This window comes from Trachypithecus francoisi, unplaced genomic scaffold (assembly GCF_009764315.1).
Source record: "Trachypithecus francoisi isolate TF-2019V2 unplaced genomic scaffold, Tfra_2.0 Lachesis_group17, whole genome shotgun sequence".
Lineage (NCBI taxonomy): Eukaryota > Metazoa > Chordata > Mammalia > Primates > Cercopithecidae > Trachypithecus > Trachypithecus francoisi.
The window spans coordinates 13477701-13495065 of record NW_022681462.1 but is presented as its reverse complement, the minus strand read 5'-3'; the positions used below and the strand labels follow the sequence as shown (position 1 = coordinate 13495065).

Below are 17365 nucleotides of genomic sequence, written 5' to 3'. Positions count from 1 at the left end.
TATCTAGTCATCGACTGAAGGACAACTTGGTTACTTCTGAATTGTGGTAGTTATGAATAAAGCTATATATCTGTGTGCAGGATTTTGTGTGGACGTAAGTTTTCAGTTCCCTTGGGTAAATATCAAGGAGTGCAAGTATTGGGTCATACAGTATGAGTATGTTAAGTTTTGTAAGAAAGCACCAAACTTTCCTCCAAAGTGACTGTACCATTTTCCATTCCCGCCATTGATGAATAAGAACCCTTGTTGTTCCATCAGCATTTTATGTCGTGAGTGCGCTAGATTTTGGCCATCCTCATAGGTGTGTAGTCATATCTGCTTTTTTAAAATTGCATTTCCTTAATGACATATGATGTGGTGTATCTTTTCCTATGCTTATTTGCCATATGTATATCTTCTTTGGTAAGATGTCTCTTTAGGTCTATAACAGTATTTTTGGTGTAAACTGACAACTGATTATAAGATGAAAATGGAAATGCAAAGGACCAAGAATAACAAAGGCAATTCTGAAGAACAACAAAGCTGGAAGACTTACACAGTGCTAGAAATCAAGAACTTTTACAAGTCTATAGTAACTGAGTAGTGATACTGATGGAAGAATAGACAAACAGACCAATGGAAGCAAATAAGCCAGAAACACACCCCATATATAGTATGGCCATATGTTTTATGACAAAGGTGACACTGTAGTGCAGAAGAGAAAGGATAATCTTTTAAATAAATGGTGCTAGGTTATTTAGATTAAATATGTGATTAAAATGTAAGTTTTTTAAACCCTGCCTAATAGTATACACGCAAAGCAATTCCTTATGGATTAAATAGTTTAAAAGCAGAGGGCCAATCTCCTGAAACATACTGCTGCTAGGTATTTACCTGGCCCTGCCACCATATGCCACAATTGTAGTGCGTCTTATGTTTCGCAGAATTCACTCAATCCTTGCCCGCTTACTGCCCTGGAATAAGGCCTCTTGTAAGCTCCACAGAAAAGCACAGATTGGATTATTACAATTTAGTTTCTCTTTTTCCAGGGGAGCCTTAAAGGCTCCCCTGGAAAAGAGAAATTCCTACAATATTCCTAACTGTAGGAATATTGCCTTTATAATGGCTAGTTTGTGAGTGCCAATCGGATTTTCTCAACCAAACAATATGCTATGTAGGGATTCTCACATGTGAGGGTGGTAAAACATTCTCTGATAATATCATTAGGTTAATGAAGAATCTAGGTCTTTGCTGATTGCCATCTGTCTATCAGAAGTTATCTGAATAGTTGCAAATGCATTGCCCAATTTAGTAAAAACTCACCCAACATTCAGGTATGAATAGAATTCATAAGCATATTCAATAGCAGATGAGTTATTTTCGTCAAATAGGAATTGCTAGCTTTCTCAATTAAAATTTAAGACATCCTACATATGGACATATTTATATTTATTTAGTACTGATATAGTAATATTTTGTTTAATTAAGGACTAAAAGATTATACCCATTTTATCTGGTTATAGATAATTGGTTTGTTAGGATCATTTTCCTATTTTTTCTTATGTTTTGTATCAATCAGGTGTTCTTAACCCTCTTAGACCTTTTCCCCCTTTTAAAACATATTTCAAAGAAGATCAATTTTACTTTACTCAAACTCATAATGAATACATGTACATATACACATATTATAATGACAATACCATGTTATAACTTTATAGAGAAGAAATAAATGGAAAATAATTTATAAGTTAAAAAATAGATTCATGTAACAATTCGGTACTAAAAGACATAATTATTTAGTTGCTTATACCTGTACATAAAATCACAGTAAATGTTACAGCTACAAATGCAGCTGATACAGCCATGTTGTAGTGCTGACTTAAATGATTATAAGCTTCACCTCCAGGCACTGCCTTAAGCATAGTCTGCAAACTACCTACCTAGATGTGCCATCTGCTCTATCTACTCCTAAAATTCTGACCAAATGTACTGCTTCTCATAGGTCTTCTCAGATGAGGAGACAAAGGATTTACATTGTCATCAGAACTGCAGGTGAAAGACTTGGTGCTTGACATGATAAACAGTGTATTTATTATCTAAGCCAAAGGCCCTTGCTCCCACATTCCTGATCTATGTCCATGCCAGTGTCTTGTTTTTCAAAAGTTGGGAGTTGAGGGAATCCTGTTGTGCTAAATCCCCACAAGTCTGATGGTAGAAGTCTTAAAGAGCTGACCTTAAACAGTAGAATTATAAGTGAGGAAGCCTTCCAGACACTGTTAAAAGTGTCTGTTACTTAAAGTAACTGGTGATGTTCTTAAGTCCATAAAATACTATAGGCACATTACAAAAGTTGGTCTGTAATATTAGGAGTAAACATATATATATAGATGAAACTTTGCTTTCTCTCTTGCTTCAACTGCATATGAGTCTCTGTCAAGGCAAAGGTGAATTGCCTGCAAGAGTACTACCACTGGACCAATCCCTAAAGTTGTATCTTTGAGAGCCTGATGGTGACTTTTCTAAGCAATGTTCTATCCAACTATGGGAAAGGATCCAACCCAGAATGGGACAGCCTGCACCTCTCATCAAAGATATTTAAATGTTACTAGGATGTGCAGGTTATTTCATCACCCATTTTTCTAATGTCATTGCCCTACCTAATGAACCTTCTCAAAAAAATACAAGGTTTTGCTTGAGTTCTGGTCATAAATTCTCAACATAATTTTAATTAACTGAGATAATTAGGAGGAAACAACAAGTGGACACCTACATATAGCAATGCCTGACCTAATCGAGAACCTTTTAGAGTCAAGCCCCTGAAGATAAGGAATGCAGGCCAGGAAATGGAGGGGAAGTTATCTACCAATACACCTGGTTCTATGTATCTTTTAAAAGCTCCAGCAAAGCTTTACTTTTGTGATATATATACCTCCAGCAAAGACCCAGAATGTCCAAGAAGGGCTCTATTACCTTCTTTGGGCCTATTGGCTCCTCTGTTCTATTAGTATGTCATTCATCAAAGTTTTCTACCACTGTTAACTTCCCCACAGCCTATTTCCTTATCCCACAGTTTACATATGCGACTGTGGAAAGCATTACGAAACAGCTGCTTTAGCTGAAACAATTCATACTCTTCTATTCACCATTCAAATGAAGGGAAGAGAAAACTAATACTACATGAATCCTGGAAAAATAGTTCTACAGCTACATGTGATATAGACAACACTCCTGGTTCTCTTATCTCATTGTTGAAAAATAGGCATATACTATTCACAATAGCAAAGACATGGAATCAACCCAAATGCCCATCAGTGATAGACTGGATAAAGAAAATGTGGTACATACACACCATGGAATACTATATAGCCATAAAAAGAATGAGATCATGTCCTTTGTGGGACAGGGATGGAGCTGAAAGCCATTATCCTTAGCAAACTAATGCAGGAACAGAAAACCAAATACTGCATGTTATCACTTATAAGTGGGAGCTGCACAGTGAGAACACATGGACACAAGGAGGGGAGCAACACACACTGGGGCCTGTTGGTGGGCAGGGGGAGGGAGAGCATCAGGATAAATATAGCTAATGCGTGCAGGGCTTAGTACCTAGGTGATGGTGATAGGCAAACCACCATGGCACATGTTTACCTATGTAACAAACCTGCACATCCTGCACGTGTATCCTGGAACTTTAAATTTTAAAAAAGAAAAATATGCATATAATAAGGTACTACATTCATTTACAGATCACTGTATAGTAACTTTAACTTCCTTACCTGCATTTTGTCTGTACTACTGGGTAATTTCACCAACCCTTGCCAATCAACAGCTAGAAAGAACTTCAGACAAAAAAAAAAAAACACTAAAAAGACTCACAGTAAACCTTCTAATACGCCAAGCTTAAACAGTAGTTATCAGAAGACATAATCCAAGTTGGAGATACCATTTTCCTTCAGAACATATCCATACTACCAATTTTAGCTAAACATTTCCTAGAGCCATTCAGGGTCACAGATTTAACCAACCATCTAATATTCAGCCTAGAGTTGTTTATGTTCAGTCAGATTTACCCTACTTCTCTTTTTCTGCTGATCCCTACTTCTCTCATTAAGTTCTCTCCCCATTCTCCAATCCCAGAAGCTAACAAATACTCAACAGCTCCATGGCCAGCTCTGAAATTGATGATAATGGGAATCAGCTTTCTAAAACCAGAAAGTGATAAATACATGTGCAATTTTTATTGGCTTAAACTCTGGCTTCAGCTACCCAAATCTATGCCTTTAAGTTAAAACTTAAGGATGACATATTTCAGGTAGCAGAAGAAGGAGGTGTGGTCAGTGTAGCCAAAGGCTTTTGTTGTTTGTTTTTACTGTGTCTTTTTTTTCTTTTTTTCCTTTTGTTGGGAGACAGAGTCTCACTCTGTCACCCAGGCCGGAGTGCAGTGGCCCGACCTTGGCTCACTGCAACCTCTACCTCCTGGGTTCATGAGATTTTTCTGCCTCAGCCTCCTGAGTAGCTGGGACTATAGGTGCCACCACCACACCCGGCCAATTTTTGTATTTTTAGTAGAGACGGGGTTTCATCATATTGGTTAGCCAGGCTGCTCTCGAACTCTGCTGACCTCATGATCTGCCCACCTTAGCCTCCCAAAGTGCTGGGATTACAGGCATGAACCATCATGTCCGGCCTGTTTTTACTATATCTTAATACACATACAATCCCTGAAAATGATATATATTTTAATTGATAGAATTTTTTAGATGTGTAAAAATTATTATATAGAAAATGTTGGAAGCAAGATAAAATAACCAAAGTTTTAACAATTTTGTTAAAATATTAAATTTTTATCATTCTTACATCAATCACTTTAAGAAAATACAAGACTACTCTTTTAAATGGAAGAAAAGTCCCTGCTTGAGGACTTCAACTTTAATCTGGGGTTTTCAAACACTGATATGGTTGCATGGCCTTTTAAAAGCCTTTGGGCACCAAACTGATAAAATGTGGTTTTACTTATTGGCATGCCTGTGCAACAAAGCATTAGAGAGGCATGACTGACAGGCCAGAAGTATGTATGAGGGAAAACCTATGCTTATGTCTGCTTCAGTGACTTTTTTAGCCACACCCTACTTGTAAATTGTAAACTGTCATTCAGAGTAGCATAGTGATGTTTCAAACAAGTCAGGTTATAATACCTCTACTTCTTTTGTCTAATGCCCAGAGGTGAATTCAGAAAATGTTCCTATGTTTTGGCTCATAAAAGCATCCATCTGGAAAATACTAAATAACAAACCCTAATAGTAAAGAGCAATGCAAAGATTTATGACACTATGCATACATGTAAATGGTATATTTAACCATCACAATTAGCTAACTCGGCCTTCATTATACTTCATAACGTATTTCAGATTGAGGACAAAGAAAATCATTCTATTGTTTTGTGTCAGGTTTTTTTTTTTTTTTTTTTTTTGAGACAGAGTCTCGCTCTGTCGCCCAGGCTGGAGTGCAGTGGCGAGATCTCAGCTCACTGCAAGCTCCGCCTCCTGGGTTTACGCCATTCTCCTGCCTCAGCCTCCCGAGTAGCTGGGACTACAAGCGCCCGCCACCTCGCCCGGCTAGTTTTTTATATTTTTTATTAGAGACGGGGTTTCACCGTATTAGCCAGGATGGTCTTGATCTCCTGACCTCGTGATCTGCCCGTCTCGGCCTCCCAAAGTGCTGGGATTACAGGCTTGAGCCACCGCGCCCAGCCTTGTGTCAGGTTTTAAGCCATATTTTAAAACATACTATTAACCATATATACTGCATTAAAATTGCAATTAATAACAAAAACTTTATTGGAGATTTTTACTATCTAAAAAGAACTATAGAACAATCTGCTTCTTGGCCGAGTGCGGTGGCTCACGCCTGTAATCCCAGCACTTTGGAAGGCTGAGGCGGGTGGATCATGAGGTCAAGAGATAAAAGACCATGCTTCACCAACATGGTGAAACCCCGTCTCTACTAAAAAAAATACAAAAATTAGCTGGGTGTAGTGGTGCATCCCTGTAGTCCCAGCTACTTGGGAGGCTGAGGCAGGAGAATCACTTGAACCCAGGAGGCAGAGGCTGCAGTGAGCCAAGATAGGGTCACTGCACTCCAGCCAGGATGACAGAGCGAGGCTTTGTCTCAAAAAAATAATACAATACAATAAAATAAAATAAAATAAAAATAAATAAATAAATAAATAAGCAATCTGTATTTTAAAGCATACTGTATTTTATGAGAAACATCCAATTTAACTTTAAGATACTAAACAGAAACAAATATATGTTCCCATCATACTTTTCTTACAACTGTACAGTTCTGAACTAAGGCATGAAAAAAAATTACAATTTGACTTTTATTAATAGTGCTACTATCCCTTCCTGAATATAAGATAACTCTATCCTATTTCTAATAAAAGTAATATATATTCATTTGTAAAATTCATACAGAATAGGAAAGTATAATATATTCAATAAAAATGCCCCATAATCCCCTCCTTCACTGACCAAAAACTTTATTTAGAACAAATTAATTTTTGTGGTCTAAATTTCAATAAGGGTAGTAATTCAAATGTAGCTTTTAGATAAGTATTAAAGGTTTTAGTCCATTTACCATAAATTATAAAATTCAATTCTCATTAGTACTCAAACTTGAAGGTAAAGAGCATTCTGTGTAACTGCTCAGTAAATTAGTACTCAATAATGATACTTCTAATTTTTCACTTCTGAAGGATATCTCCACAGAGATACCTAAGGGACATTAGGTAGTCTAATCTTTATCAAAGATTTCAACTGTGGGATTCTTGGGTTTTTCTTTTTGAGGTAGACCAAACTGCAAAATGATGTCTGAGTGACAACTAAGAAAAGATAAACACCTGTAAGTTGATGTTTAAAGCCCAAACTAGTTTTGAAGTAACAAGAAAGAGAAAGCTAATAGTTCAAATTTCAGTCGCTTTTCATCTAAACCCATCAATGTGTGCACTGGTCCATTAATTATGTGGCTCAGCACAAAATGATATGTTAGTCTTCCCTTTTACTCTAAGATGACAGCTGAGAGGTAAGGTTTTAGTTCAGGAGAAAGGAAGCTATTTGAAATACTTTATTTGTTGGTCTCAAGAATGTACCTAAATCATGAATGAAAATGAAAAATTTTCCTATTGAGGATCAAACCAATTATTTCTTTGATCACTCTGTTAGAACCTAAATAATATTAAGCGCAAGGATTTAAAACTCATGATTCTAATAGACCCGGCTTTTCCAGATTAATTAAATATTTTAAAGCAGAGATCAGCGATTTTTTTTCTGTAAAGGACCAGATAGTAAGTATTTTAGGTTTTGTGGGTCACACAGTTTCTGTCACAACTACTTGATACTGCCCTTGTAGTCCAAAAGCAGCCACAGATGATATGTAAATGAATAATCAAGGCTGAATTCAATAAAACTGAATTTATGGACATAAATATTCTATATAATGTTGACAGGTCTCAGATTATTCTTTTGATGTTTGTCCGACCATAAAAAAGTAAAAACCATTCTTAGCTTATAGGTTACAGAATAACAGGCATCAGCCTGGATTTTGCCTGAACATAGTTTGGTGACCCCTGTTCTAAAAGATTGTTTTGGTTCTTGTTTTATAGACTGTACCTATGCTTCAAAGGAAAAACATGTCACTGAAGTATTTTTTTAAATTTTGTTTAAAGTATTTGATAGGTTCAAGAAACCTCCAATTGCCAGAATAATTATTGGAAGTAATGCCATTTAAAATATTTCCCTCAGGTGAACCCAATTCAGTGTCTATAGACCATATTCTCATTATAATACTCCTTAGTAGAAAACATCAGTTTTCAGTAAAAAAATCTTTTGTTCCATTGACTTCATTTAAAAATTTCCTATCCTAATAAATTTCTAGGAAAACAAATTAACTTTGGCCATGTTCTACATTAACTATTTTTTTTCAGTTTTTTTTTTTTTATTATACTTTAAGTTCTAGGGTACATGTGCACAACGTGCAGGTTTGTTACATATGTATGCATGTGCCATGTTGATGTGCTGCACCCATTGACTCGTCATTTACATAAGGTATGTCTCCTAATGCTATTCCTCTCACCTCCTCCCACCCCATGACAGGTCCCGGTGTATGATGTTCCCCTTCCTGTATCCAAGTGTTCTCACTGTTCAATTCCCACCTATGAGTGAGAACATGCGGTGTTTGGTTTTCTGCCTTGCAATAGTTTGCTGAGAATGATGGTTGCAATTACTTATGTATATTCTGTAAATATATAACATTTATAATTTTATATGTGTATTACTTTTATCTTAATTTTATAGCATAGCCATTGTTTTCTTTTTTTTTTTTTTTTTTTTTTTTTTTGAGACGGAGTCTTGCTCTGCCACCCAGGCTGGAGTGCAGTGGCCGGCTCTCAGCTCACTGCAAGCTCCGCCTCCCGGGTTCACACCATTCTCCTGTCTCAGCCTCCCGAGTAGCTGGGACTACAGGCGCCCGCCTCGTCGCCCGGCTAGTTTTTTGTATTTTTTAGTAGAGACGGGGTTTCACCGTATTAGCCAGGATGGTCTCGATCTCCTGACCTCGTGATCCGCCCGTCTCGGCCTCCCAAAGTGCTGGGATTACAGGCTTGAGCCACCGCGCCCGGCCAGCCATTGTTTTCAAAATGTACTCTTCTTTCTAATGACATGTTAATACATTCACATTACATAAAACTGAAACATTTAGAAATTAAGAGATCTGTATCATGCCACCAACCAGAAAAGAAATCTTAACATAGTACGTGTTTTCTAGCTTTTCCCCTTTCACATATTTTTAACAAAATATAATCAGGCTTCCAGTTTTGCAACATGACTTTTAAAATATTTAACAAACATTTTGGAAAGCTATATATCAGTATATGTGGACTGACCCCCTTCTCTTTTTTATAGCTATATTATTCAATTGTATGAATATATTACAATTTTATCAGTACCCAATTAGTGGGTGTTTGAGTTATTCCCTGTTTTTAGTAAAATCAGTGCTGCTAGATAATTCTAAGAAAATGCTGTCATTGAAGTATTTTAATCCCCTGGAACCTCTCTTAACAGAAAGAGCAACTACAATAATGAATGCCAATATCCATGGACAGCATCTACAGCAAACTTTAGTGACAACATATTCTTATAAACCCCAAAACATAAGTGGATAGGGATAAATCACCAACAGCTACAGGATCCACTAAAAACTTCATGAGGTCTAGAGGGTCCACAGTGGATGTTGAGGCAATGTGATTTCTTTGCAGTCCTCTGAAGGTCAATATGAAAATATTCAGTGAGGCTCAGGTAAGTGGCAGTAACAACTATAAATCTCTTAAGGAACTCAAAAGCTTGGTCATTTAATTAGTGACACACATGAATGGATGACCAAGATCCCCACTGTCCCTACCTACTATCTAGTGAAACCCCAGCCAAGGGAATAAGTATGGCAGAAGCAGCTATGAAAGGTGAACAATAAGTAGGCGGGGGAGCACTTATTCTATTATATTTTATGGAATAAAGTGTTAGGCAATTCTACAATCACAAAAAGTAAAATAATTAGAGGCACCCCTGTGAGGGAGTGGGATGCAGGCAGCCTTGTGGGCTGCCTGTGAAATATATCACTATTCTTACTGTTTTTGTTTTTGTTTTTTACTGGCCCAGTATGGGGAGAGTAGAAAGTGAGCTCTAATGGGCTGTTACTTCCAGCTGTAAGCACCCAGTCACACTAGCCAGACGCAACCCTTGCCATAGCCAAATTGGGAGTTAAACTTGGGGGGATCGTGGGGGTGGGTATACCTATGAAAGAATAATGTAGGTGTCCCATGGCAAGCTCAGGTAGGGTATAAACCTCCTATGGAGCAGAAGGGAAAAGCTGACTTGATCTTGATTTTCAGTATAAATATAGACCATGAAAGCAGAGCCTCACACAAACAAAAATAACACCACCACCACTTTCATGGGAGAAACACATGGAAGGTAGGGGGACTTCTAATGGTCCAGACAGATGAAAAATTCAACTACTAATTGGAAGATTTTTGAAGTCACTCTCAGAACCGCAGCAGAAAACAGAGATGATTCTATAGATTCCAATTTGTGGATACAAGAAAACTGTAGAAGGTATGGTGGTGATGGGATGATCTAGATTCTGGATCCTATAAATGCATAAGACTAACAAATCAAAATAATCTTTCTAGATAAATCCCAAAACTTAGGAGAAACAGTTGAGAGTAGAGCCCAAATTGAGCACACCAGGCACAATGGGGGCATAGGAAAAAGAATGTAGAAATTAAAAGGGTAAAATAGAAGACCATATTTTTGTCTACGTGATGAACACAACAAACTCAGAAGCTCCAGACCTATGCAGATAAGAAAGCTTTCTTGGCACACTCACCCCCTTAAAACTACAGAAAAGCCAGTTTTCCATAAAAATGAACAAGAACAAAGGGTTGCAATCACATCCCATACAAAGCAGCATTTGAAAAACAGAATAATTTCCCTATCAACAGTGAAAGCACTCTAGAAAGACATGCCCACAAATAGATGAGAATTGACCCCAATATTTTAAAATAATCTTAAATACAGTGATATAAGTTATGAAAGAATAATGTAAATAAGGATAATAAACTCAGAGGTGATTAAAGAAGATTTTTTAGAGAATGAAAGAATAAGAAACAAAAGAAAAAATCATTTTAGAAATGAACATTAACTTCGAAGGATCACAAGACTAAACACAATTGTTTATGATAACTAGAGAATTTAAAAGAGGAAATACTTAAAAATCAAAGATAAATGAAAATTGACTCAAGAAGAAGTGCTAGAGAAAGATCATAGGCAAAGAAGATCCAACATACATAAAATAAGAATTCCTAGAGAAGAAAAACCAATGCAATACAGCAGCGTCCTGAAAAACTCTTAAGAAAAATTTCCTGAAATAGAAAAATACTTTATAGTAGTAATCAAAGAGCACATCATGACCTGGAAACACCAGCCCAAGCTGGTCAACATCAAGACATGTTCTAATGAAATCCGTTGAGCATTTAGATGAAAATACCAGGTTCTCATAAATGAATGAAAATCGATTATGATCACTTTTTCTCAGCAACACTTTATGTCAGAACACAATATATATTTAAGATACTCAAGAAAAAGGTGAGCCAAAACGACCTATTTGCATTAGGTCCATTCTCACATTGCTATAAAGAACTATTGGAGACTGGGTAATTTATTAAGAAAAGAGGTTTAATTGAATCATAGTTCTGCAGGCTGTACAGGAGGCACTGCCGGGGAGGCCTCAGGAAACTTACATCAGGGTGGAAGGGTGAAAGGGAGGCAAGCACCGTCTTCACATGGTGGAGAGGGAGAAAGAGAGTGAAGGGGGAGGTGCTACAGAAACAACCAAATCTTGTGAGAACTCACTGTCATGAGTTTGACATGAGATTTGGGTGAGGACACAGAGCCAAACCATATCACTATTATTTCCATGAGCCACTAGTAGGAAATCTATTGGATAATGAGATTTGAACAGCCAACATGACTTGAGACTTCTATGTAAGGACTAGTGATAAGCATAATAAATATATCTACATTTAAAACTAACTGATGAAGCCAGTCACAAAAGGGTAAATACTATATGATTCCACTCATATGAAGTAGCTAAAGTGGTCATAACACATACAAACAAAGTGGTGGTTGTCAAGAGCTGGAGAAAAGGGAAGAGGAGAATTAGTGTTTAATGGGTTTCAGTTTTGGAAGATTGAAAAGTTCAAGCAATCTGTTGCCCATTAACGTGAGTATACTCAGCACTACTGAAATATTCACTTAAAAATGGTTAAGATAGTAAGTTTTCTTATGTGTTTTTTACCACAATAAATAAAAAACTATTAGCTTGTAAGTAAGTTTTAAAAAAACCCTAAATGATAGTTAAAGTGAGATAATGACACAACCCAAAACAAATAAAAATATAGGGAGAAGAAGAAGAGTAGAATAAAAATATAGTAACTGGGATGCTAAGACAGGAGGATCACTTGAGCCCAGCCTGGGTAACATGGCAAAACTCCACCTCTACAGAAAGTACAAAAATTAGCCAGGCATGGTGGCACACTCCTATACTCCTAGCTTCTCAGGAGGCTGATGTGGGAGGATTGCTTGAGTCCAGAAGGTCAAGGCTGCAGTGAACCATGAGCCACTGTGCTCCAGTCTGGATGACAGAGTGTGACCCTGTCTCCAAGAAAAGGAAAAAAATAAAATAAATAAAGGACTGTCTTACAGGTGCTGGCTAGAAATGAAAAGTATATTCATATCTGACACTGGGAGAGAAGAAGGATAAAGGGGCAAATTGGTTACTAATTCCTGTAATGCTCACAGTAGAGAACCAACAGACAGTACTCCTCTAAAAATGACAGGAAAAAAAGAAAATGACTGGTAAATATCTCTGATGAATGTTGATGCAAAAATCCTCAACAAAATACTAGCAAACCGAATTCAACAATACATTAAAAATAGCATTCATCATGACCTAGTGAAATTTATTCCTGGGAGGAAAGGATGGTTCAAAATATGCAGATCAATGAATGTGATATATCATAGCAACAGAATGAAAGACAAAAACCATATGATCATTTTCATTTGATGCTAAGAAAGCATTTGATAAAATTCAACATCACTTCAGGATTAAAAACCATCAAAAATGGTGTAGAAAGAATATACCTCAGCTTAATAAAAGCCATATATGACAGACCCACAGCTGGTAACATACTGAATGAGAAAAAACTGAAAGCATTTCCTCTAAGAATAGGGACACAGTAAGGATGCCCACTTTCACCACTGTTATTTAACATAGTACTGGAGGTCTTAGCAAGAGCAATTAGACAAAAGAAAGAAAGAAAGGGCATCCATATTGGAAAGGAAGAAGTCAAACTGTCCTGGTTTGCAGATACTATAATCTTATACTTGAAAAAATGTTAAGAATCCACACAAAAGAACTGTGAGAACTGATAAATTCAGTGGGGCTGTGGGTTACAAAATCAACCTACAAAAATCAGTAGCATTTCTATATACCAACAGTGAACAATGTGAAGAAGAAATTTTAAAAGTAATCCCATTTACAATAGCCACAAATAAAATAAAATACCTAGGAATTAACTTAACCAAAGAAGTGAAAATTCTGTATAATGAAAACTATAAAACGCTGATGAAAGAAACTGAAGAGAACACCAAAAAGTGGAAAGATATTCCATGTTCATGGATTGGAAGAATCAATATTGATAAAATGTCCATACTACCAAAACAATCTACATATTCAATGCAATCCATATCAAAATACCACTGACATTCTTCATAGAAATAGAAAAAAACAGGCCGGGCGCGGTGGCTCTAGCCTGTAATCCCAGCACTTTGGGAGGCCGAGACGGGTGGATCACGAGGTCAGGAGATCGAGACCATCCTGGCTAACACGGTGAAACCCCGTCTCTACTAAAAAAAAATACAAAAAACTAGCCGGGCGAGGTGGCGGGCATCTGTAGTCCCAGCTACTCGGGAGGCTGAGGCAGGAGAATGGCGTAAACCCGGGAGGCGGAGCTTGCAGTGAGCTGAGATCTCGCCACTGCACTCCAGCCCGGGCGACAGAGCAAGACTCCGTCTCAAAAAAAAAAAAAAGAAATAGAAAAAAACACCCTAAAATTTACATGGAACCACAAAAGACATAGAGTAGCCAAAGCAATCCTAAGCAAAAAGTATCATATTACCTTACTTAAAATTATACTACAGAGCAGTAGTAACCAAAACAACATGGTACCGGCATAAAAATAGACATGCAGACCAATGGAACAAAATAGCTAACCAGAAACAAATCCACACACCTCCAGTGAACTCATTTTCAACAAAAGTGACAAGAACATAACACTGGGGAAAAGATAATCTCTTCAATAAACGGTACTGGGAAAACTGGATATCCATATGTAGAAGAATGAAACTACACCCATATCTCTTGCCATATACAAAAATCAAATTGAAATGACTAAAGACTTAAATCTACAACCTCAAACTAATACAAGAAAATATTGGGGAAATGCTCCAGGGCATTGGTCTGGGTAGAAACTTCTTAAGTAATACCCCACAAGCACAGGTAACTAAAGCAAAAATGGACAAATGGGATCATATCAGGTTTAAAAGCTTCTACACAGCAAAGGAAACAATCCACAAAGTGAAGAGACAAGCCAGAGAATGGGGGAAATACCGCAAACTAGCCACCTGACAAGAGATTAATAACCAGAATATATAAGGAATTTAAACAAATCTGTAGGGATAAAACATGTAATAATCCTATTTTAAAATGAGCTGAAGACTTAAATAGACATTTCTCAAAAGAAGACATAGAAGCCAGGCGCAGTGGCTCATGCCTTTAATCCCAACACTTTGGGAGGCTGAGGTGGGCAGATTACCTGAGGTCAGGAGTTTGATACCAGCCTGGCCAACATGGTGAAACCCTGTGTCAACTAAAAACACAAAAATTAGCCAGGCATGGTGGCAGGTGCCTGTAATCCCAGCTACTCGGGAGGCTGAGACAAGAAAATTGCTTGAACCTGGGAGGTGGAGGTTGCAGTGAGCCGAGACTGTGCCATTGCACTCCAGCCTGGGTGACAAGAGCGAGACTCTGTCTGAGAAAAAAAATATATATACAAATCGCAAACAGGCATATAAAAATGTGCTCAACATCACTGATCACCAGAGAAATACAAATGAAAACTACAATGGGATATCATCTCACCCCAATTAAAATGGCTATTATCCAAAAGACAGGTAATAAGAAAAGCTGGTGAGGATGTGGAGAAAAGGGAAAACTCATACACTGTTGGTGGGAATGTAATTTAATACAACCACTGTGGAGAACAGGTTGGAGGTTCCTCAAAAAACTAGAGCTACCATCTGATTCAACAATCCCGCTGCTGGGTATCTACTCAAAAGAAGGTAAATTAGTCTATCAAAGAGATATCTGCACTCCCATGTTTGTTGCAGTGTGGTTCACAGTAGCCAAGACTTGGAAGTAACCTAAGTGTCCATCAGCAGATAAATGGATAAAGAAAATGTATATACACCCAGTGGCGTACTATTCAGCCATAAAAAAGAATGAGATCCTGTTATCTGCAACAACACAGATGAAACTGGATGAAATAAGCCAGGCACAGAAAGACAAACTTCTCATGTTCTCATTTATAAGAGCTAAAAATTAAAATAATTGAACTCAGCATAGAAGGATGGCTACCAGAAGCTGGGAAGAGTAATGGGGGAGGTAGCGGGGAAGTGAGGGCGGTTGCTGGGTACAACAACATAGAATGAATAAGACCTAGTATTTGCTAGCACAACAGGGTGTCTATGGTAAAAAAAAAAAAAAGTTGTACATTTTAAAATAACTAAAAGAGTATAATTGGACTGTTTGTAAAATAGAGAGTAGAAGGATGGTTACCAGAGCTGGGGAGGTGGAGATGGTTAACAGATACCAAAAAAAGATAGTTAGAAATAATGAATAAGACATAGTATTTGATAGCACAACAGGGTGACTTTAGTCAATAATTTAATTGTACACTTTAAAATGACTAAAAGGGTATAACTAGATTGTTTGTAACAGAAAGGATAAATGCCTGAGTTGATGGATACCCATTTCCACAATGTGATTATTATACATTGCATGCCTGTTTCAGAATAGCTCATATACTCCATAAAGATCTATACATACTATATACTCACAAAAATTAAAAACAAATTAATAAAAAAAATGACAGGTGCCAACAGTAATAAAGATATCGATATAAATGCAATTATTGGAATAAATACAAACTTTACTAAATATTAAAAGTTTATACACACACACACGCATGCACCCCAAATAAGGCAGACAGTACAGACTCTGTATGTGTGTACAGTGAAACAATATGACAAATTTGAGACCAGATATAAAGATCTTATCAATGAATGTAAATGGGCTGAACTCACTTATAAAAAGTTCAGATTAGTAGCAAAGCAAAATCTAAAACTATGCTGAATATCAGATACACAGATAGATACACAGACAAGGGAAGGAAGGAGGAAGAGGAAGAATGAGAGATTGATTTAGAATGGTTGAAAATAAAGGATAAACAAAGATGCAGACAAATGAAATGTGACACCTAGTCTTGGTATCTGAGAAAGGTATATAATTCAGATCAAAAACAGACAGAAGGAGGGCTTTCATAATGCTAAATACTACAATTCGCAATGAAGATGTAACGCTTTATGGAATCTCCTAATAACACAGCAACAGGTTTCATTAAGCAGAAGTTACAGGGCTGCAAGTAGAGACAGAAAGAACTGCACTATAAAAGGAAACTTTAACATACCTCTCTCAATTTAAGAAAAATCAAGTGCACAAAAAAGGAGGAAATAGAAAATCTAAACAACATAATCAATGAGGTAGATCTTTTAGATCTGTCGTAAACTCTGAATTCTCATAATGGAGGATATGCCTTTTTTTAAGTGCTTATGGGAACATTCAGGAAAAGTTGGCCATATCTTAGGCAACAAACGAAACTTCAATCATAAGTCAGTTTCAAAGAACAGGAACAATAGAGAAAAATGCACTCTGATCTGGAAGCAATAAAATGAGAAATGATTAATAAAATATAATCAAAAGGCCTGCTATTTGGCATCTTAAAAACATACTGTTGAGTAATTCTTAAATTGCAGAATTTCTTGAAAATAAAACTAAAGAAAATCCTATATATATAAAAAATGATTGAGTTATTAGGGTAAAATGTATAGTACTTAATGTTTATATCAATAAAAATGAAATTTAAGAAAATCAGAAAACCTTAGAAGCTGTGAAATAGAGCAGTCCCCTCCTCAAAAAAATGGCAGAAGGAAGGACTGAATTTAAAAAGCAGAAATTAATGCTAGAATTTTTACAAATTAAATCTAGAAAATAGACAACAGAACTAACAAATCCCAAATCTGGCCACTTGAAAAATAAATCACAAAAATAATCAGCTGTTGGAGGAAGGGAAAAGGCACAAATATACAAAATAGAAATGATAAATAATTACCAAACAGAAAATTTTAAGTATTATAAGAGAATATTTCATACAACTCTATGCAAATAAATTTGAAGAGTTACATTGGATGGATAATTTCTCAGAAAATTACAGTTTACCTGACTAATATTAAGTCTTAAATGACAATTTACCTTAGAAGAGAATAGGAAACTTCAAGTGCTCCCTCCACAGTAACAGTCCTGGCTCAAAAAGTTTAGTGACGAAATTATACCAACCTGTAAAAATCAGATTACCCAATCATTCTTAAACTTTACT

The 17365-nt window shown here is 36.6% G+C and overlaps 1 protein-coding gene across 4 annotated transcripts in view; it reads left to right on the top strand.

The window, feature by feature from the left end:
* WDPCP (WD repeat containing planar cell polarity effector) overlaps positions 1-17365 on the top strand; it is a 493313-nt gene that overhangs the window by 397218 nt on the left and 78730 nt on the right. The window contains exon 15 of one of the 4 annotated variants that reach the window (XR_004443968.1): positions 9099-9332. The exons of the other annotated variants lie outside the window; for them this stretch is intronic. The gene's annotated coding sequence lies outside the window, so the exon portion shown is untranslated. The remainder of the gene's footprint in view (positions 1-9098; positions 9333-17365) is intronic. 4 annotated transcript variants of the gene reach the window in all.